This window comes from Bufo bufo, chromosome 9, assembly GCF_905171765.1.
Source record: "Bufo bufo chromosome 9, aBufBuf1.1, whole genome shotgun sequence".
NCBI classification, from domain to species: Eukaryota; Metazoa; Chordata; class Amphibia; order Anura; family Bufonidae; genus Bufo; species Bufo bufo.
The window spans coordinates 187,384,183-187,406,818 of record NC_053397.1 but is presented as its reverse complement, the minus strand read 5'-3'; the positions used below and the strand labels follow the sequence as shown (position 1 = coordinate 187,406,818).

Here is a 22,636-nt window from a genome sequence, read left to right as displayed (position 1 = left end):
TGTAACATGGGAAGAATGTATAGACTGTTATAGAATATAGATATAAAACATAAAAGGAAATAAATACACAACACAATTAAAATCTAATAAAGTCCATGTTCTACCGTGCATGCAAGATATCATGATCAGAATAATGAACGTTCATCTCATTTGAGTGACTGGACTACAGAATATCTTTCTCTATAACCTATTAGGGCATTTTGTGGCATGCAAAGAGACACAGTGCTGCCCATAATTATTCATAACCTGGCAAATTTTGACTTAAAGGGAACCTGTCACCGGGATTTTGTGTATAGAGCTGAGGACATGGGTTGCTAGATGGCTGCTAGCACATCCGCAATACCCAGTCCCCATAGCTCTGTGTGCTTTTATTGTGTATAAAAAACGATTTGATACATATGCAAATTAACATAAAAGAGTCATATCTTACTTGTGTGACCAGAGAAGAGTCATATTTTCAAGCTCTGACTCATCTCAGGTTAATTTGCAATGTTTTTTTACACAATAAAAGCACACAGAGCTATGGGGACTGGGTATTGCGGATGTGCTAGCGGCCATCTAGCAACCCATGTCCTCAGCTCTATACCCAAAATCCAGGTGACAGGTTCCCTTTAAAGTTACTTTTATTCAACCAGCAAGTCATGTTTTGATGGGAAATGACATAGGTGTCTCCCAAAAGACAATAAGACAATGTACAAGAGGCATTATTGTGGGGGGAAAAAATTCTCAGCTTTTATTTAAATTTTTTGCAAAAAGTGTCCAGTCCAAAATTATTCATACCCTTCACAAACAGTCACAGTCTGTGGGAAAATCCAAAGTTCTATACCATTCCAAATAGTCCAAGCTGTTCTAAAGCATCCTAATTGCCCTGATTAATTGGGAACAGCTGTTTAGATCAACTCAACAGGTGAAAAACAGCAGCTCTCTGCAGTTGGTTTGTGGACAATCATGGCTAAGACAAAGGATCTCAGTGAGGAACTGCGGCTCCGCATTGTACCTGCTCACAAGTCAGGAAAGGGCTACAAGGCCATTTCTAAATGTTTTCAAGTTCCAGTGGCTACAGTGCAAAGTATTATTAAAAAATACAAGATGTTCCACACTGTGGAAAATCTCAGAGGACGTGGTCGGAAGCCAAAAGTGACACCTGTGCTGGCCAGGAGGATAGTTAGAAAGGTGAAAAAGAATCCAAGGATCACCACCAAGGCCATCCTGGTGAATCTGGGCTCTGTGGTGGCAATGTCTCAAGGCAGACAATCCAACGGACACTGCACACTGCTGGGTTCACGGATGCAGACCAAGGAGGACGCCACTTCTCCAGATAAGGCACACAAAAGCTTGCTTGTCCTTTGCAAAAGCTCATCTGGAAAAAGAAGAAGACTTCTGGTCTTCTGTGTTATGGTCAGATAAAACAAAAATTTAATTGTTTGGTCACAATAATGTTTCCTTCATTTGGCATAAAAAAGGAGAAGCCTTCAACCCAAATAACACCATCCCCACTGTCAAACAGGGTGGTGGGAACCTAATGCTTTGGGGGTGTTTTTCCACCAATGGACCATGGAACCTAATCACAGTAAACGGCACCATGAAAAAAGAGCAATACATGAGGATTCTAAACGACAACATCAGGCAGTCTGCAGAGAAACTTGGCCTTGGGCACCAGTGGACATTTCAGCATGACAATGTCACGGATGTAGTAGGGGAGAACACCAAAAGACAATCAAGAAGGAATGGGAAAGACACTAAGCCTCACCGCTAGGGAAGGAAAAGGGTCATCACCTATAAAACCCTGCTCCTGGCCCTAACTCCTATCCGTATGGGCACCTCTCGATGGTAGAGATACCCATACACGGGAACCTAGAAAACTCTGGTGACCCTCAGATGCCCTAAAGATAATGACAGGGCAGAGACCACCTGTTCCTTCCCTGATGAAGGAACTAGCGTCTCACTGAGGCCTAGTAAACAACCGGGGGGGGGGGGGGGGGATACAAAACACGACAAGCGGAACACTTCACTTCAGAAGATGATGGATGAACAGGACTTCAACACGAACCATACTCTAGCTCTTCTAAGACCAAATGAAGCTATCCCAAGCAAGGAGTGATGGGAAAAGTCAGACTAAATAGCGTGAGTTAAAGGTCACAGGGTCCACACCTGAACAGGAGGTGTGGACATACCAGCAACACACAGACAAAGTGAAACCGAAAGAGGCTGTCAGATCACTAATGGGTAGATAATCTTTTAGACCTTCTGGGACCTGTCCCAGATGTGACAGACAATGACCCAAAACACACAGCAAAAGTGGTGAAGAAATGGTTAGCAGACAACAACATTAACGTTTTGGAGAGGCACTGCCAGAGTCCAGACTTGAATCCAATTGAGAATCTGTGAAGGGAGCTAAAGATCAGGGTGATGGCAAGAAGACCCTCCAACCTGAAATATTTGGAGCTCATTGCTAAAGATGAATGAGCAAAAATACCTGTGGAGACATGCAAAAAGCTGGTCTGCAATTATAGGAAGCATTTGATTGCTTTAATAGCCAATAAAGGCTTTTCTATTGATTATTGAGAAGGGTATGAATAATTTTGGACTGGACACTTTTTGCTCAAATGTAAATAAAAGCTGAGAAAGTTTTTTTTTTCCCACAATAATGCCTCTTGTACATCGTCTTATTATCTTTTGGGAGACACCTATGTCATTTCCCATCAAAAAATTACTTGCTGGTTGAATAAAATTAACTTTAAGTCAAAATTTGCCAGGGGTATGAATAATTATGGGCAGCACTGTAGGGAAAGAGAACCATCTCCTTAGTACAACCAGTGCTTGAAGTGGGCCGGAACGCGGCGGTACTCAGTACCGCCACTTCCAAAAATTGCCCTGGAGAGTACCAGCACCTCTCCGTGCGCCCAGTACGTGGGTTTCCGGTACCGGAGCGCAGGGCCGGCCTTTGGGGTGTGCGGGCTGTGCGGCCGCACAGGGCGCCATAGTAACAGGGGCGCTGGGCGGCCGACAGCTCGCAATGTAATATGCGGCAGGCGAGGCTGTACTTGTGTTCTCCCCCGAGCGCCCCCTCCATCGCCCCCTCCCCTGTCTGACCTGCCTGCTGCCCCCGCCGCTGCCAATAAGAAGAGAGACGGGAGGAGGAGGGGAGGGGCTGTGGCCACTGCGCCACCAATGAAGATAACTGACCTGAATACAAAAACAGGAGGCGGGTGCCGGAATCAAATAGCCGACAGCCAACCTCTGTGACAGGGAGCTGCGATCAGCTGCAGTTGAGTTAACCCTTCAGGTGCGGTACTGGAGGGGTTAATTGTAGCTGATCGCAGCTCCCTGTCACAGAGGTCGGGTGCCGGCTATTTGATTCCAGCACCCGCCTCCTGTTTTTGTATAAGAAACGTTTGTGGCACAGTGCGCCCCCCCCCCCCCCCCCCCAGTATAAGAAACGTTGGTAGGCAGTGCGCCCCCACCCCCCCCTCAGTATAAGAAACGTTTGTGGCACAGTGCGCCCCCCCCCCCCCCCCAACACCCCAGTATAAGAAACGTTGGTAGGCAGTGCGCTTTCCCCCCCAAACACCCCAGTATAAGAAACATTGGTGGCTCAGTGGGAAGTGCCAGTGAGGGTTAAAAAATAATAAAAATTTTTTAACTCACCTCCTCCAGATGATCGCGTAGCTGCCGTTCTCCTGTTTTCTTCAAGACCTGTGGTGACGTCACTGAGCTCATCACATGACCCATTACCATGGTGATGGATCATGTGATGCTAACAGTGATGTCACCACAGGTCCTTTGACAGGTCATGAAGAAAGAACAGAAGACGATCAATTGGAGGAGGTGAGTTAATTATTATTTTTATTTTTTAACCCTCATTGGCACTGCCCACTGCGCCACCAATGATTATTATATTGAGGGGGGGCGCACTGCGCCACCAATGTTTATTATATTGAGGGGGGGCCCACTGCGCCACCAATGTTTATTATATTGAGGGGGGGCGCACTGCGCCACCAATGTTTATTATACTGGGGTGATGGGGGGGCGCACTGCGCCACCAATGTTTATTATACTGGGGTGTTGGGGGGGCGCACTGCGCCACCAATGTTTATTATACTGGGGTGATGGGGGGGCGCACTGCGCCACCAATGTTTATTATACTGGGGTGTTCGGGGGGCGCACTGCGACACCAATGTTTATTATATTGGGGGGGCGCACTGCGCCAATGTTTATTATATTGGGGGGGGCGCACTGCGCCACCAATGTTTATTATACTGGGGTGATGGGGGGGCGCACTGCGCCACCAATGTTTATTATACTGGGGTGTTGGGGGGGCGCACTGCGCCACCAATGTTTATTATATTGGGGGGGCGCACTGCGCCAATGTTTATTATATTGGGGGGGGCGCACTGCGCCACCAATGTTTATTATACTGGGGTGTTGGGGGGGCGCACTGCGCCACCAATGTTTATTATACTGGAGTGTTGGGAGGGGCGCACTGCGCCACCAATGTTTATTATATTGGGGGGGCGCACTGCGCACAATGACGGGTTAGGGAAATTTCACAGCAGAGTGCGCATGCGCTGGGAGCCTCGCCGGCGGTTAGGGTAGGGAAAAATTATGGGCCAGTGCACAGGTGCGGTGATCGGATGGATGTTCTCAGCAGGACACCGGCCGACACTGCGCATGCGCTGGGAGCCTCACCAGCGGTTAGGGTAGGGAAAAAGCACTGACCCGTACATAATTTTTCCCTTCCCTAACCGCTGGTGAGGCTCCCGGTGCATGCGCAGTGTCGGCCGGTGTCCAGCTGAGAACATCCATCCGATCACTGCGCCTGCGCACTGGCCCATAGTTTTTCCCTACCCTAACCGCCGGCGAGACTCCTGGCGCATGCGCACTCTGCTGTGAAACTTCCCTAACCTGTCATTGTGCGCCTGCGCGGCGCTGCACACCTCCTCACGTCATGTCCGGTGCGACCGGAAGTGACGAAGGTAGGGAAATCTCACGAAGTAGGGAAGTATAACATTACACCGGCCTTTGGGGTGTGCGGGCTGGTAACTACTTGGTTGGATAGTCAGCCAGCCTATGCCATGATGCCAGCAACAAGCAGTGTTTTTTTGTTTTTTTTTGGGGGGGGGGGGCGCCACAAGGTTAGCTCGCACAGGGCGCCTGGACACCTAAGGCCGGCCCTGCCGGAGCGCAGCGGAGAGCTGGCAGTATCTCCTCCCTAATGTCGTTGGCTGGGCAGCTAGTGGAGGGGGGCGGGTCGTTGCAGAGTACGGCTCAGGCTGGCGCAGGCAGGGAGTTGACCTCACGTTAGGTGACGTCAACTCCTTCCCGCGCGCCTGTGACTGAGGAGCGATCAGTGCGGCGACCAGTGACTGGTCCTCCTTGGAGTCAGGAGTCGGACGGTGCAGCAAAGAACATCGACTTTGCTTTGGAATCCAACTTCTGAAGAGTACTGGTGAGTGACAGGCACCCCCCCTCCCCCCACACACATTAGTTCCTCTCTGTACCAGTACCCCCCCCCCCCCCTGGCAGGGGGGTACTGGTACAGAGAGGAATTAATGGGTGTGATGAGGGGGGGGGGGGGGGTCTGATGTGCAGGGGGGTACTGGTACAGAGAGGAACGAATGTGCGATGGTGGGGGGGGGGGGGTACTGGTACATAGAGGAACTAATATATATGTGTCTGATGGGTGGGTCTGATGTGTAGGGGGCCCCTGCACATCAGACCCCCCCATCACACACACATATATATTAGTTCCTCTATGTACCAGGACCCACCCCCCCCCACCACCGCACATTCGTTCCTCTCTGTACCAGTACCCCCCTGCACATCAGACCCCCCCCCCCTCATCACACACATTAGTTCCTCTCTTTACCAGAACCCCCCCCCCCCCCACCACCGCACATTCGTTCCTCTCTGAACCAGTACCCCCCTGCACATCAGACCCCCCCCTCATCACACACACACACACATTAATTCCTCTCTGTACCAGTACCCCCCTGGCAGGGGGGTACTGGTACAGAGAGGAATTAATGTGTGTGTGTGTGTGATGAGGGGGGGGTCTGATGTGCAGGGGGGTACTGGTTCAGAGAGGAACGAATGTGCGGTGGTGGGGGGGGGGGGGGGGTACTGGTACATAGAGGAACTAATATATATGTGTGTGATGGGGGGTCTGATGTGCAGAGGGGTACTGGTACAGAGAGGCACTAATGTGTGGTGGGGGGGGGGGGGTACTGGTAAAGAGAGGAACTAATGTGTGTGATGAGGGGGGGGGGGGTCTGATGTGCAGGGGGGTACTGGTACAGAGAGGAACGAATGTGCGGTGGTGGGGGGGGGTACTGTACTGGTACATAGAGGAACTAATATATATGTGTGTGATGGGGGGGGTCTGATGTGCAGGGGGGGGGAGCACCGGCGCCTAATAGAGTACCGGCACCTCTTTTGGCCCACTTAAAGCACTGAGTACAACCTTTTGGATGTTGAGTCAAAGTTTGACTTTTTAACAAGCTTTGGGAAATCACAAGGCACAATAAGCAAGCCAAATAGCCATCGACTAATAAGATGGTTCTCTTTACCTGGGAGATACCTCTTTGCATATTATCTTCACATGGTGCATGCGTTGTGTTCATACACATCTGGTCTCTATAAAGAGAGCCAGTAACCCACCTAAAAAGTATTTTGTGGCAAAAGAAGGTGTCTCAACATTCCCTCTAAGATTCCTATAAAGGTGAGGGGACATTATAACAAGCATTAAAATCAAGACCCTTTCTGGTGCTGGTTAACACTACTATACTGCTAAACACGTGGTACTTGTTTGTCCAAACATCTTTTTCATGATCCTTTGGTTAATTCTCTCCACCCTTGATTGTAGGACCTGTAGAGAAAAGATCTTTGCACAGAATTTCACCACCCTCAAAATGGATCCACAAACCTAGTCTAGGCCTCCTATATTGAGTGGTCCTATGGCAGTGGCATGGCTCACCTCTATAGTATATTCACCCTAAAAACCTGGTCTGGGCCTCCTATATCGAGTGGTTCTATGGCAGTGGCATGGCTCACCTCTATAGTATATTCACACTAAAAACCTGGTCTGGGCCCCCTCTATCCAGTGGTCCTATGGCAGTTCCATGGCTCACCTCTATAGTTTATTCACCCTGGACCAAAATCATATTGCCAGATAATATCATGGATGACAATTGCCTCTATTGACACATGTTGACCAATGGCAGTTTTCACAGATCAACATGAAATCATCCAGACATCTGACAGGATTATTTGTGACTTTATTCGGAGACAGGTGACCTGTAGTACTTATGATGCATCACTGAACGCCCTGATCTCTCCTTCAGTGACATTCTCCAGTAGTATTTGGATCATTATTTGCACTGGTGCATACAAATAGCCCACTGCATTTGCTTCCGTGGCATGGTCCTGATTTATGACTTGACAACCTTGTTACTATTCAGCGAGGCAGCCAACCTGTCTTCCAGCTTGTTTATAGCAAATACCCTTAAATGAGTTTTATGGCAGGTTATAACATTTCTAAAATACTTTCCCTCTGTACCTGTCTGTCTTGCTTATTCTTCATTTACATATGACTTTCCAGTATCTATGCTCTTTCTAATGCTGTTATGAGGAACTGCCTCTCGTTCTGTGAATGACATTCTCGTACTGCTAATTGCTTCTTCTACTGCTCAGTTCTGATGAACTGACATCTTCCTTGCTTCCCTGTCAACTCCACTGAATTGAGCTGCGCACCTCACGTTTAGCCACGTGCATTTCTACAGGCTCTGGGAGCCATTTTGTTCTATGTTGAGTAAAGGTAGGGACTTTTTGGGCAATGGTTACAGAGTAATGTATGCCAATTATGTCATCAATATGTCCTCGTAACAGCACTGGCTAGGTACCCAGGCTTACCTGGGTACTAAGGCTACTTTTACACTAGCATTTTTTCTGGATCCGGCAGGGTTCAGCAAAAACGCTTCTGTTACTGATAATACAACCGTCTGCATCCGTTATGAACGGATCCGTTTGTATTAGCTTTAACATTGCCAAGACAGATCCGTCATGAACTCCATTGAAAGTTAATGGGGGACAGATCAGTTTTCTATTGTGTCTGATTGTGTCAGAGAAAATGGATCCGTCCCCATTGACTTGCATTGTGGGTCATGCCGGATCCGTCTTGCTCCGCATCCCAGGACGGATGCTCTTCGGTATCAGAACAGAACAGAATGCATTTTGGAGCATTCCGTTTCGTTCAGTTACGTTTTGTCCCCATTGACAATGAACAAAACGGAAGCATTTTAATGCTAGTGTGAAAGTAGCCTAACAGTGTTTTACCCAAAGGACTTATATTCTGGCTGAATTGTGGAACAACTACAGTAGATAGTTGTAAGAGCAATAATATGGTTAAAACGGTTTTTATTAAGAAATGTTAGGATAACTCCAACATTTAGCTTAGATAAAAGCTGAAAGTAGAGAGTCAAGTCATATAAGAAAACGTACAAATAATAAAGCTATGCTATAACTCAAGCACAGTATCGTACAAATAAATAAGGTAAGTGCACCATTCTAACAATTATCCACAAAAGACCGACAAGGACTGGAAAAAAAATAGGTATAGTGAGGGGGAGGGAGGGAGAGTCTGTGATCTTCTTAGGCTTCAGGAGTAGGGTGAGTACCCCTCTCGAGCCAATTATGAAACGCTGAGGAAATTTCTAAACTGAGACCAGGGGACCAGGATTGAAGGAAGGCTGTATTTGAGTTATGATCTTCCATCAACAATCATGTGAAGCAGGTATCATCACTAATAGGCAACAAGAATGCCCAAAACATTGGAATAGATGAGACCAATAGATGATGGGAGTCATATGGTGGTGGTTAGTGTTGAGCAAATCGAAGTATATGAAGTGGACTTCGATCCGAATTTCAGAAAAAAAATTGATTCGCTGCAAAGCAAAACTTCCTTGTGCTTCAGGGTAATGAATAAATTTTTCCTGAAATGGCAGTAAAAAAAAAAAATGTTATACTCACCTCATCCATTTGAGCATGAAGAGGCTAATGCAGCCATCTTGCTTGAAGATCCCATGCGAAATCTCGTGCGTGGTGACGTATGGCATCACCATGTCGGCCAGAATGATGATGTAATCACGCACCGCGTGAGATTTTGGCTGGATCTTCAAGCAAGATGGCCGTGATGGCCTCTTCATGCTCAAATGGATAAGGTAAGTACAATTTTTTTTAAATGATTAACCTCTGAAAGGCTTTAATATTAATAGCAGATGCCACGATCAGCAACAAATGCGGCATCTTAGGGGTTCTATGAAGGGGGGATGGCACAATCACCATTCCCTGCCATTGCGCCCACTACTTCCACAGAAAATCTGCTACTAAACGAGATAGACGAGGCGGCAAATCATAATGAGGTGGTTATTATGGGGGACTTCAACTACCCAGATATAGACTGGGAAACTGAAACTTGTATATCTCATAAAGGAAACAGGTTCTTGGCAATAACCAAAGACCTCACCCAACTGGTTCAGGACCCAACTAGAGGGACGGCCACACTGGACTTAGTATTAACCAATAGACCTGACAGAACAACAGATATGCAGGTCGAGGGACACTTGGGAAATAGTGACCATAAAATAATAACCTTCCAATTATCATTCAAAAGAGCGTTTCTACAGGGAGGAACAAAAATACCAAACTTCAAAAAAGCTATATTTAGCCAACTAAGAGAGGCCATAGGTCTGACTAACTGGGACAAAGTCCTCAAAAATAAAAATACAGTCGCAAAATTGGAAATTTTTAATAGCATCCTAAAATCTAATTGTGAGAGGTACATACCTTATGGGAATAAAAGGTTAACCCCTTAGGGACGCATGACGTACCAGTACGGCATGTTTCCCGAGTCCTTAAGGACCCATGACGTACCGGTACGTCATGGGTTTAAACCGCGATTGCGGCGCGGCGGGGGTTAATCGGAATAGGATGCCCGCTGAAATCATTCAGCGGGCATCCTGTCACAACGCCGGGGGGGAAGTCATGTGACCCCCCCGTATCGGCGATCGCCGCAAACCGCAGGTCAATTCAGACCTGCGGTTTGCGGCTTTTACCTGCGGTTGCGGCTGTGGTCGGCGGTGCCATCGGGTCCCCATGCGGCTGTGGGGGGGACCCGATGGCATGGAAGGCAGCGCGATGTCTAAGGAAGGCATCACGCTGCCTTCCGGTGAAGAGCCTGTGAGATCCAGCCCCCTGGATCTCACAGGCTGGAAGCTGTATGAGTAATACACACTGTATTACTCATACAGCCAATGCATTCCAATACAGAAGTATTAGAATGCATTGTAAAGGAATATACCCCCCAAAGTTGAAGTCGTAAAGTGGGACAAAAAAGAAAGTGAAAAAAAATTTGAAAAAATTTAGTTTTCCCCCTAAAGAAATTTAAGTTTCAAGTAAAAATAAATAAAAACGTCATTTTCCACAAATAAAGTAAAAAAAAATTGGTAAAAAATAGGGGGGAAAAAAGTATACATATTAGTTATCGCCGCATCCATATCGAACGGCTATATAAAAATATCACATGACCTAACCCCTCAGATAAAAACCGTAAAAAATAAAAAATAAAAACTGTGCTAAATAAACAATTTTTTTGTCACCTTACATCACTAAAAGTACAACAGCAAGCGATCAAAAAGGTGTTTGCCCACCAAAATAGTACCAATCTAACCGTCACCTCATCCCGCAAAAAATGAGCCCCTACCTGAGACAATCGCCCAAAAAATAAAAAAACTAGGGGTCAGAATATGGAGACACTAAAACATAATTTTTTTTGTTTAAAAAAAGCTGTTATTATGTAAAACTTACATAAATAATAAAAAAGTATACATATGTAGTATCACCGCGTTCGTATCGACCGGCTCTATAAAAATATCACATTACCTAACCTCTCAGATGAACACCTTAAAAAATAAAAAATAAAAACTGTGCTAAATTAACTATTTTTTGTCACCTTACATCACAAAAAGTGTAATAGCAAGCGATCAAAAAGTCACATGCACCACAATAAAACCGTCATCTCATCCTGCAAAAAATGAGACCCTACCTAAGATAATCGCCAAAAAACTGAAAAAACTATGGCTCTCAGAATATGGAGACACTAAAACATGATATTTTTTTTGTTTCAAAAATTATATTATTGTGTAAAACTTACATAAATAAAAAAAAAAGTATACATATTTGATATCGCCGCGTCTGTATCGACCGGCTCTATAAAAATATTGCATGACCTAACCCCTCAGATGAACACCGTAAAAAATTTAAAATAAAAACTGTGCTAAATAAACCATTTTTTGTCACCTTACATCACAAACAGTGTAATAGCAAACGATCAAAAAGTCACACGCACCTCAAAATAGTGCCAATAAAACCGTCATCTCATCCCGCAAAAAATCATACCCTACCCAAGGTAATCGCCCAAAAACTGAAAAAATTATGGCTCTCAGACTATCGAAACACTAAAACATGATTTTTTTTGCTTCAAAAATGAAATCATTGTGTAAAACTTACATAAATAAAAAAAAAGTATGCATATTAGGTATCGCCGCATCCGTGACAACCTGGTCTATAAAAATATCACATGATCTAACCTGTCAGATAAATGTTGTAAATAACAAAAAATAAAAACGGTGCTAAAACAGTTATTTCTTGTTATCTTGCCTCACAAAAAGTGTAATATAGAGCAACCAAAAATCATATGTACCCTAAACTAGTACCAACAATACTGCCACTCTATCCCGTAGTTTCTAAAATGGGGCCACTTTTTTGGAGTTTCTACTCTAGGGGTGCATCAGGAGGGCTTCAAATGGGACATGGTGTCAAAAAAACCAGTCCAGCAAAATCTGCCTTCCAAAAACCGTATGGCATTCCTTTCCTTCTGCGCCCTGCCGTGTGCCCGAACAGCTGTTTACGACCACATATGGGGTGTTTCTGTAAACTACAGAATCAGAGCCATAAATATTGAGTTTTGTTTGGCTGTTAACCCTTGCTTTGTTACTGGGAAAAATGGACTAAAATGAAAAATTTTCCCCAAAAATTTAAATTCAGAAATTTCATCTCCATTTGCCAATAACTTTTGTGGAACACCTAAAGGGTTAACGACGTTTGTAAAATCTGTTTTGAATACCTTGAGGGGTGTAGTTTTTTAAATGGGGTCCCTTTTAATGGAGTTTCTACTCTAGGGGTGCATCAGGGGGACTTCAAATGGGACATGGTGTAAAAAAAAAACAGTCCAGCAAAAACCTGCCTTATAAAAGCCGTATGGCATTCCTTTCCTTCTGCGCCCTACCGTGTACCCGTACAGCGGTTTACGACCACATATGGGGTGTTTCTGTAAACTACAGAATCAGGGCCATAAATATTGAGTTTGGTTTGGCTGTTAACCCTTGCTTTGTAACTCGAAAAAAATTATTAAAATGGAAAATCTGCCAAAAATGTGAAATTTTGAAATTGTATCTCTATTTTCCATTAATACTTGTGGAACACCTAAAGGGTTAACGACGTTTGTAAAATCAGTTTTGAATACCTTGAGGGGTGTAGTTTCTTAGATGGGGTCACTTTTATGGAGTTTCTACTCTAGGGGTGCATCAGGAGGGCTTCAAATGGGACATGGTGTCAAAAAAACCAGTCCAGCAAAACCTGCCTTCCAAAAGCCGTATGGCATTCCTTTCCTTCTTCGCCCTGCCGTGTGCCCGTACAGCGGTTTACGACCACATATGGGGTGTTTCTGTAAACTACAGAATCAGGGCCATAAAAATTGAGTTTGGTTTGGCTGTTAACCCTTGCTTTGTAACTGGAAAAAAATTATTAAAATGGAAAATTTGCCAAAAATGTGAAATTTTGAAATTGTATCTCTATTTTCCATTAATTCTTGTGGAACACCTAAAGGCTTAACGACGTTTGTAAAATCAGTTTTGAATACCTTGGGGGTGTAGTTTCTTAGATGGGGTCACTTTTATGGAATTTCTACTCTAGTGGTGCATCAGGGGGACTTCAAATGGGACATGGTGTCAAAAAAACCAGTCCAGCAAAACCTGCCTTCCAAAAACCGTATGGAATTCCTTTCCTTCTAAGGGTTAACAAAGTTTGTAAAAACAGTTTTGAATACCTTGAGGGGTGTAGTTTATAGAATGGGGTCATTTTTGGGTGGTTTCTATTATGTAAGCCTCGTAAACTGACTTCAGACCTGAACTGGTCCCTAAAAATTGGGTTTTTAAAAAATTTCAGAAAAATTTCAAGATTTGCTTCTAAACTTCTAAGCCTTGTAACATCCCCCAAAAATAAAATATCATTCCCAAAATGATCCAAACATGAAGTAGACATATGAGGAATGTAAAGTAATAACTAATTTTGGAGGTATTACTATGTATTATAGAAGTAGAGAAATTGAAACTTGGAAATTTGCAATTTTTAAAAAATCTTTGGTTAATTTGGTATTTTTTTATAAATAAAAATGATTTTTTTTTACTTCATTTTACCAGTGTCATGGAGTACAATATGTGACGAAAAAACAATCTCAGAATGGCCTGGATAATGGGTTGCTTCAAAAGGGGCATAGATGCCCGTGATGAGATCATAGTCCTACCACTTTACAAATTGCTAGTCAAAACACACATGGAGTACTGTGTACAGTTCTGGGCTCCTGTGAACAAGGCAGACATAGCAGAGCTGGAGAGGGTCCAGAGGAGGGCAACTAAAGTAATAACTGGAATGGGGAGACTACAGTACCCTGAAAGATTATCAACATTAGGGTTATTCACTTTAGAAAAAAGACGACTGAGGGGAGATCTAATTACTATGTATAAATATATCAGGGGTCAGTACAGAGATCTCTCCCATCATCTATTTATCCCCAGGACTGTAACTGTGACAAGGGAACATCCTCTGCGTCTGGAGGAAAGAAGGTTTGTACACAAACATAGAAGAGGATTATTTACAGTAAGAGCAGTGGAACTCTCTGCCTGAGGAGATGGTGATGGTGAGTTCACTAAAAGAGTTCAAGAGGGGCCTGGATGTATTTCTGGAGTGTAATTATATTACAGGCTATAGCTACTAGAGATGGGTCGTTGATCCAGGGAGTTATTCTGATTGCCTGACTGGAGTCGGGAAGGAATTTATTTCCCCTTAAGTGGGGAAAATTGGCTTCTACCTCACAGTTTTTTTTTTGCCTTCCTCTGGATCAAATTGCAGGATAACAGGCCGAACTGGATGGACAAATGTCTTTTTTAGGCCTTATATACTATGTTACTTACAAAGAAATGCACTGTGAAAAATTATCATAAAGCAAATCTTCTTGTAAAATTCGGCAAAGCAGCCGCTTGTAAAATTCGGCAAAGCAGCCGAATCAAATTTTTAAGAACTTCACTCATCTCTAATGGTGGTAATGGATGATGACCTAAATGGATGATGGTGATGACAGATAAGTAATGGAACAGGCAGATCTTGATAACTAGAGACAAAACAGACAAGTGACCATAACTAATTAACTCTCAGTGAATCCTTCTTCAGGGCTCATGCACATGACCATATTTATTTTGTGGTCTGCAAAAATTACGGATGACGTCCGCGTGCATTCCGTATTTTGCGGAACGGAACAGCTGGCCCCTAATAGAACAGTACTATCCTTGTCCGTAATGCGGACAATAATAGGACATGTTCTATGTTTTTGTGGAACGGAAATACGGACATACGGAAACGGAATGAACACGGAGTAACTTCCATTTTTTTTGCAGACCCATTGAAATGAATGGTTCCGTATACGTCCACATTTGCATGAGCCCTTATATCTATCCCTTACCACTAGCCGTGACATCTTCACTTTCCCCAAAGATATCCCTATTGGAAACCCTAATCTGCAAAGATGACCCTAACACAACAACAAAATGATTCTAGGAACCAGAGACAAGAAATCCAAACTGAGCATAACTGAACTAGAATCAAGGCAAGACAGATTCAAACAGGGAGAAAACTAAACAGAAGCTCAGAAACAAAAGACTCAAAAAGAAGAAGTGAACTATAATAGTCACAGGAACAAAACTTCACTGACAAGAGGCAAACCGGACGAAAAACAAGATGATAAATATATACACTAAATTAATATACACAGAGTATATGCTCTAACCAGCAACCCACTGCCGAAGCCAGAAATATTTCAAAGGAGACTAACCAATCAGGAACTCCTCTTCCAAACGACTCTGGGCTGCTGCAGAGAGGTCAGATGATCGATCGTAAGGGATTAGCTGTGAGAGAACTACATCAACCACCCCAAACAAACTAGACAGACAGATAGATATGCCGGCTTTAGGCTGGACAAAAAAAATACTACACACATCATTTTCTGTCCATCCGAAAGCCGAGATATATGCCGGAAAGTGACCAGATACCTGCCTGATCCCATTATAGTGAAAGACGATCCGGCGGTGCACAGTAGTATCTAGGTATGACGCCTCCGGAACAGGCTGCCCGAGTTCCCAGTGCAGATGTGAACGTAACCGTAACTGCATGCAGGATTCTCAACCTATCACATAGTATCTGAGATACCTCAAGGATGTGATCTGAATGGTCTGCATACAGATGGCTGCCGAGAGTATATGCCATTGAGCCTATATATATATATATATATATATATATATATATATAAAATCATACTTCTGATATATACAGTACAGACCAAAAGTTTGGACACACCTTCTCATTTAAAGAGTTTTCTTTATTTTCATGACTATGAAGGCATCAAAACTATGAATTAACACATGTGGAATTATATACATAACAAACAAGTGTGAAACAACTGAAAATATGTCATATTCTAGGTTCTTCAAAGTAGCCACCTTTTCCTTTGATTACTGCTTTGCACACTCTTGGCATTCTCTTGATGAGCTTCAAGAGGTAGTCCCCTGAAATGGTCTTCCAACAGTCTTGAAGGAGTTCCCAGAGATGCTTAGCACTTGTTGGCCCTTTTGCCTTCACTCTGCGGTCCAGCTCACCCCAAAACATCTCGATTGGGTTCAGGTCCGGTGACTGTGGAGGCCAGGTCATCTGGCGCAGCACCCCATCACTCTCCTTCATGGTCAAATAGCCCTTACTTTCAAAGTTTTCCCAATTTTTCGCCTGACTGACTGATCTTCATTTCCTAAAGTAATGATGGCCACTCGTTTTTCTTTACTTAGCTGCTTTTTTCTTGCCATAATACAAATTCTAACAGTCTATTCAGTAGGACTATCAGCTGTGTATCCACCTGACTTCTCCTCAACGCAACTGATGGTCCCAACCCCATTTATAAGGCAAGAAATCACACTTATTAAACCTGAGAGGGCACACCTGTGAAGTGAAAACCATTTCAGGGGACTACCTCTTGAAGCTCATCAAGAGAATGCCAAGAGTGTGCAAAGCAGCAATCAAAGCAAAAGGTGGCTACTTTGAAGAACCTAGAATATGACATATTTTCAGTTGTTTCACACTTGTTTGTTATGTATATAATTCCACATGTGTTAATTCATAGTTTTGATGCCTTCAGAGTGAATCTACAATTTTCATAGTCATGAAAATAAAGAAAACTCTTTGAATGAGAAGGTGTGTCCAAACTTTTGGTCTGTACTGTATATGAATGCATAATATGTGGGAAACTACTACTGATGTTTTAACCATAATATATTTTCATATATTATAATATATTATATATTCTAAATATATAATAATATATGTAAATATATTATGGCTAAAAACTTATATATATGTTTAAATTTAATTTCGCCTCTTTTTCTGAAAAGTTTCTGATGGGATTCAAACTCGCAACCTTCTACATTACAGCCCAGAATTTTAACCACTTCACTATCGAGCTGCATGGCCAGTAACTTAAAAAAAAAAAAAAATTAATTAATATGAGACTTCTCCTGTATAGGAATACTTACTACTTGTAAGTATTCCTATACAGCAGAAGTCTCATATTTTTATTTTTTTAAGTAACTGGCCATGCAGCTCTATAGTGCAGTGGTTAAGATTCTTGGCTGTAATGTAGAAGGTTGTGAGTTTGAATCGCGCCAGAAACTTTTCTGAAATAGAGGCTAAATTTGATTTAAATACACTGGGTGTCCCCAAGCACTGACTCCATATATGGACATAGCTATATATGGAGTCAGAGCAGAGACTCCTAAGCCGAACTAGAGTCCCGACACCCTCCCCTCTTCAGAGCAGGAGGTGCCTGGTTTAATGCTCGGGTTCTCCCATTGACTTCCATTGAGCATCAGGAAGTGTTCTACTCGAGCACCAGAGCACACGAGCACTTTGGTGCTCGACCAACACTAGTGCAAATATCATTAGATACAATCTGTTACGCAGTATATCTATACAAAGTAGATTATGTACATGGTTACAGAATTGTAAATCTGGAAACATTGTTCTAATGGAATTCATTCTGATTACAAAATGTATCCCTAAATGTGGACATGTCACTTGCATATTTTATTGGACTACAGCTCCTAAGAACATATTAATATCCAGCATTTCCAAAGAAGTCCATTGAGATTTATTGATTGGTCTGTTTTAAGATATCTTGCAGATTCTTGTACTACAGCATGTTCTATTCTCCACAAATTATGTGTAGTTAAGCAGTAAAAACAAATACTTATAGCAAGGTATACAGGCCCCTGATGTACAGCCACATGTCACACAAAGTATTAGAATTACAGCGTTTCTAATTAAAAGTGCTAACGCCATTCTTGGAAACACACACTGAGGGAATGAAAAGCGTGGGCATAAAAACGCTTCTGACGGAAGCATTGCAGTCATGAATTTACCAACATCAATATATTACAGCACTTCATCCTGCAATTTGGAGATGTAAACCAGGAATAGGAAATATACATTTAACTATGTGCTTCCTAAAGGGAACATGTTATGTGCATTATCTTAGTTTCACTAAATAGATTGTAATAGGCACTGCACTTTCAAAACCTTGCATAAGAAAATATAAAAAAAATCTGTATTATATAGTATTCGAAAAAAGAGCTTCTTTCTCCACTTCTTCTCCTCTCTCTATTCCCTGCATGGATCGTTTACCCTTAATTCACATCTAAAATCCAGATTCAGAAACTGATTATCAGCGTACTGAGGGATCATGTCACATGCTGCAAATAAAAGTTTATGAAGTAGAGAGGGGGAAGGAGGAAGAGTGAGCTTCTGGAGGGAGACAGAGGCAATGACACACAGAGATACTGGATTCATAGCTATACTGCTCGGCACTGTTGTTTAAAAGTATTAATACTCTCCGTGCTGCATATGCTTCTGAGAGGGTGCTACAAAGAGATAAGGGAGCAAGATCTTCTACTCTCTATAAGTGCTGTGTATGGGAGACATTATGGCAGTTAGTCTTTACCCACTAGCTTAGGGAAAGCTGACAATTAAAGATGGAGCTGGCAGAATGCAGAATAAAACTTACTGGAAACAGCAGGTGCACATTAAAGAAATTGTCTAGGAATACCTAATTTTTAACTGATTTTCACAAACTGCCTCAACTGTTGAAAGTACGTACGTATCTGCCTCCCACCTCTCTGGCCCTGTGTGCTTGCATGCACGTGTCCATCTTTCGGTCCTCGGCTTGCTTCCTTCCCCACGGGCATGGTCACCTGCTCCACTGCAGCCACCAACTGACGTGTCTCTTGTCACTGCTGAAGTCAGCGGAGACAGGACTTCAGTTAAAAGTTAGCTATTCCCAAACAACTATAAAATTATATAGATGATGAAATGATGTAGTTTTTTTTAAAAGTGTAACTGTTATGTTTTCATAAAAAAAATATCAAATGTAGCATGTTACTGCTGCTGCAGCATTATATGTAAAGCAATATTTAGTTTCTTCACATACCACTGTTTTCCTTGAGTTTTTTTCGTTATTTACGGCTGCTTTAACCTCTACAATATGAGGATCGCCTCAAGATGGTTCCTCTGCCAGGACAAAACTGCTTTCCCTCACTTCACATTCACACTTGCTATAGCCAGTAGCTTCCTGCCAGCCAATCAGATTGGATTACTGAGACACACCTCCTCACTCTGAAGCCTAATGCAGGCATGCAGTGTGAAGGACCGCCCCCCCGTCTTCTGTTTACGATTAGCCGGAGACAGACAAGCCTTAGCAACTATTTTTTAAGGGAGCAGTGGAAAGGGACAGGGGACATTAATGAAAGCTGATATTATAAGGTAATTACAGATCTTTTGGCAATCATTGACAGACTAACTCGGGTATACATACATAGCTCTAATAAACTAGCAAATAAAATAAAAATAATATGACCGTTATACTTTAATGGTGTCCTGTAGCTATTCATTTTTTATTTATAAAACCATCCGTAGAGTCGCCATAATGGAAACACTCAATTTGTTTTTCCTGTAGTCAGTGCATTAGGGCACCCTATAGCCTCCTTACGATGGCCATACAAATTCAATAGCTGTTGGTAAGAGACGGGGGTTTGACCAACAATACAGTAATGTGTATGGGGGCCTTTGCAGTCTCTAGGAATTGACAGTGCACAGACCCCTGTCCAGAGAGACCAGGTGAGATGCATTCAGAGCCTTATCTGTGTGTACAGTGTATACCATTGATAGTGTTATATCTACACAGTGAAATATGGCTGTCATTACCTTGTCCATAAGCAACAAAAAACTGGAAATATCAGCTTATGGTGACTGCTTTAGTATGAAATCTCTAATACATTAGTTTAAGATTTTTTTTTTATGTGGATAGTCAAATAAAAATTTCTCTAAAATTTGTAAAAAATACTGTGCATGTTCATTATAAAAACCTGATTTATATAATGTCATTTTGTGACAACAATTTCTCTTTAATAGGGTTATCTGATATAAGATAAGATGTTATACCTAAGAATCTGTCACCTCTCCTGACATGTCTATTTTAGTAAATATGTGCATTCTCCATAATAGAACAACTCTGGAGCGCCTGTGCTCTGTGCAAGACAGGAGAGCTGTCTAAATCTATAACGACCTACTAAATCTATAACGACCATTATGGGATGTTTAAATTTTTTTAAAAATTTGAATGAACTGGGGTACAGTATGTGCAGTTCACAGATTGCTACATTGTTACCTATTACTGTCAAATGTTGTATTATCACAATCTGGAGAGTTTACTTTTATAGAAGAAAGCTGAGACGTCATCTCTTGCTTTGTTTCCATTTAATATTTCCATGTAGATAATACAATAAAGCAAATACAATGTGTCTCCATTGTGTCTGTGGGATAGAATGGCAACAATCTATACTGAATGCATTTTACCAAGTGGGTGGTATGATCTATCATCTATCCTATCTATCTATCTCTCTATCTATCTATCTATCTATCTATCTATCTATCTATCTTACATATCTCATATCTATTTATCTGTTTCATATTTATCTATTATATATCTATCTACAAACAAGAACTACTAGTATCAACACAATGCCATGCGCAAAGACGCATGCATACACGGGAAATATGAATCAAAGTAAACTGCATTACTGCTATACTTAAAAAAGTTAAAACATGAACTATATGAAAATTAGAAGCTCTTTGCTGACATTTTTTTTAATCAAAAAGCAGCCTAAAGCTGTTCTGCTTTATGGGCCTGTGTGGTCCAATTAAAAAAAACGTGAGCAAATTGTATAAAACAGGCAGTAGTAAAATATAACTTTTAATCTAATTTCTAAAATTGAAAGCCCACAGTTGTGTTCATAGACATCACTACCATTGGGCAAGATGACACTTGCCCAATGGTAGTGATGTCTATGAACAGAACTGTGGGCTTTCAATTTTAGAAATTAGATTAAAAGTTATATTTTACTACTGCCCGTTTTATACAATTTGCTCACTTTTTTTTTAATCACAATTATGTTGGACTCATGTACCAGATGCAAGGACTTACATTAGGGTGATATAAGCTATCTATCTATCTATCTATTTGTCTATGCTCTATTCACTATATATTCATTATCTATGTCTATCTATCTATCTATCTAATTATCTATCTATCTATCTATCTATCTATCTATCTATCTAATTATCTATCTATATATCTATTATCTATCTATCTCATATCTATCTATCTATCTATCTATCTATCTATCTAATTATCTATCTATATATCTATTATCTATCTATATATCTATTATCTATCTATCTAATCTAACAAGAACTATTAGTAGCAACAAAATACCATGCGCAAAGACATTTGCAAACATTGGAAACATGAATTAAATTGCATAACTGCTATATAGTCTATATGAAAATTAGAAGCTCTTTGCTCAATTTTTCTCACAATTTTGGACTCATCTACCAGAGACAAGGTCTGTCTACCCTCAGCCTGTATGAAGCAGGCTGCAGCCTGTGGGGAGAGGCGGGCTACTCTGGCGGCTTGACCTGCTGCTAAGTCGGGAGAGTCACCAGCGGGTTGGAGCCACAGAGAAGCAGGGAGCAGTGCAGTGGCGGGCACAGGCTGCCGCTATAACAGCTGGGGTATGACATTTTTAATTGTGAACTACCCCAATGTCTAATTGTAACTGTACAGTAGACATTGTATCATTAAAATAATGACGCAAAATACTCTAGTACATAATAGATAAAAAGCAATCAGGTTGCACTGCCACTGCAAGGCACCCACGTTCACAGCGGAACTAATTTTATTTGTACCAATTCTCTGGAAATACGTTCGGGCAGAACGTGCCTCCAGCCCTTGTAATGAGTGGGCACTGCAGACTGGCTGCTCATGGTCATCACATAACTTACGGAACTTATAGTCTAATGAATAATCACTAGACTGTATCACAACCGTGATTGGCACCTCTGATTTCAGAGATTCCGTGCTGAGTCTCCAGTACAGATGTTTCAGAGACATATTCCCCTAATCAAATGAATATAATGAATATTTAATACAAAGGCAAAACTACTGAGCACATTTAACCTAAAATATCAAAATAGAACATGTATCAGACCCTTAGCAAAGTTGCCATTATTTATAGAGCATTGTTTATGCAGTTTTTGCCCTATTTGAGCTTGCTATAAATAGGAACAGAATCAGTTCATGCAGTATTCACCTTGTGATCATTACTCACGTGTCACACAGACTGATACAGCAGACTTTGATTGAGCCAAATATGGAGGACAGCCACACGGATGCATTTCTTGGAAGAAAACTACTGAACACTAATAACAGTATGTGTTTCCACTGAGTACCGTATATGCAGTATCCAAGACCTGCGGTATCTGCAATTGTACATAGTTCTGTATTGTTATGACCAGGCATTCCAGCAGAGGAGGATTGGATGGCAAAGGTTGGCAGGAATAGGGCTAACCACCCTGTTCCTCCAGTCTTCGGGTCCATTCACACATCCGTAGAATGGGTCCGGATCCGTTCCGCAACGTTGTGGAATGAATCCGGACCCATTCATTCTCTATGGGGCCGGAAGAGATGCGGATCCGCAATAAACTACGGACGTGTGAATGGACCCTTAGAAGGAGTGGTCTGGTCCTGCTTCCTGCCGGGAGGGAGGTTACAGAGTAGTGATAGAGAGGAGAGGAAGGTCATGGCAGAGCTCCT

At 42.3% G+C, this 22,636-nt stretch overlaps 1 protein-coding gene across 1 annotated transcript in view; it reads right to left on the bottom strand.

Moving 5' to 3' along the window:
- The window catches only part of CACNA1E (calcium voltage-gated channel subunit alpha1 E), a 638,268-nt gene that overhangs the window by 198,449 nt on the left and 417,183 nt on the right, over nucleotides 1–22,636 (bottom strand). The gene's annotated exons all lie outside the window — the stretch shown is intronic.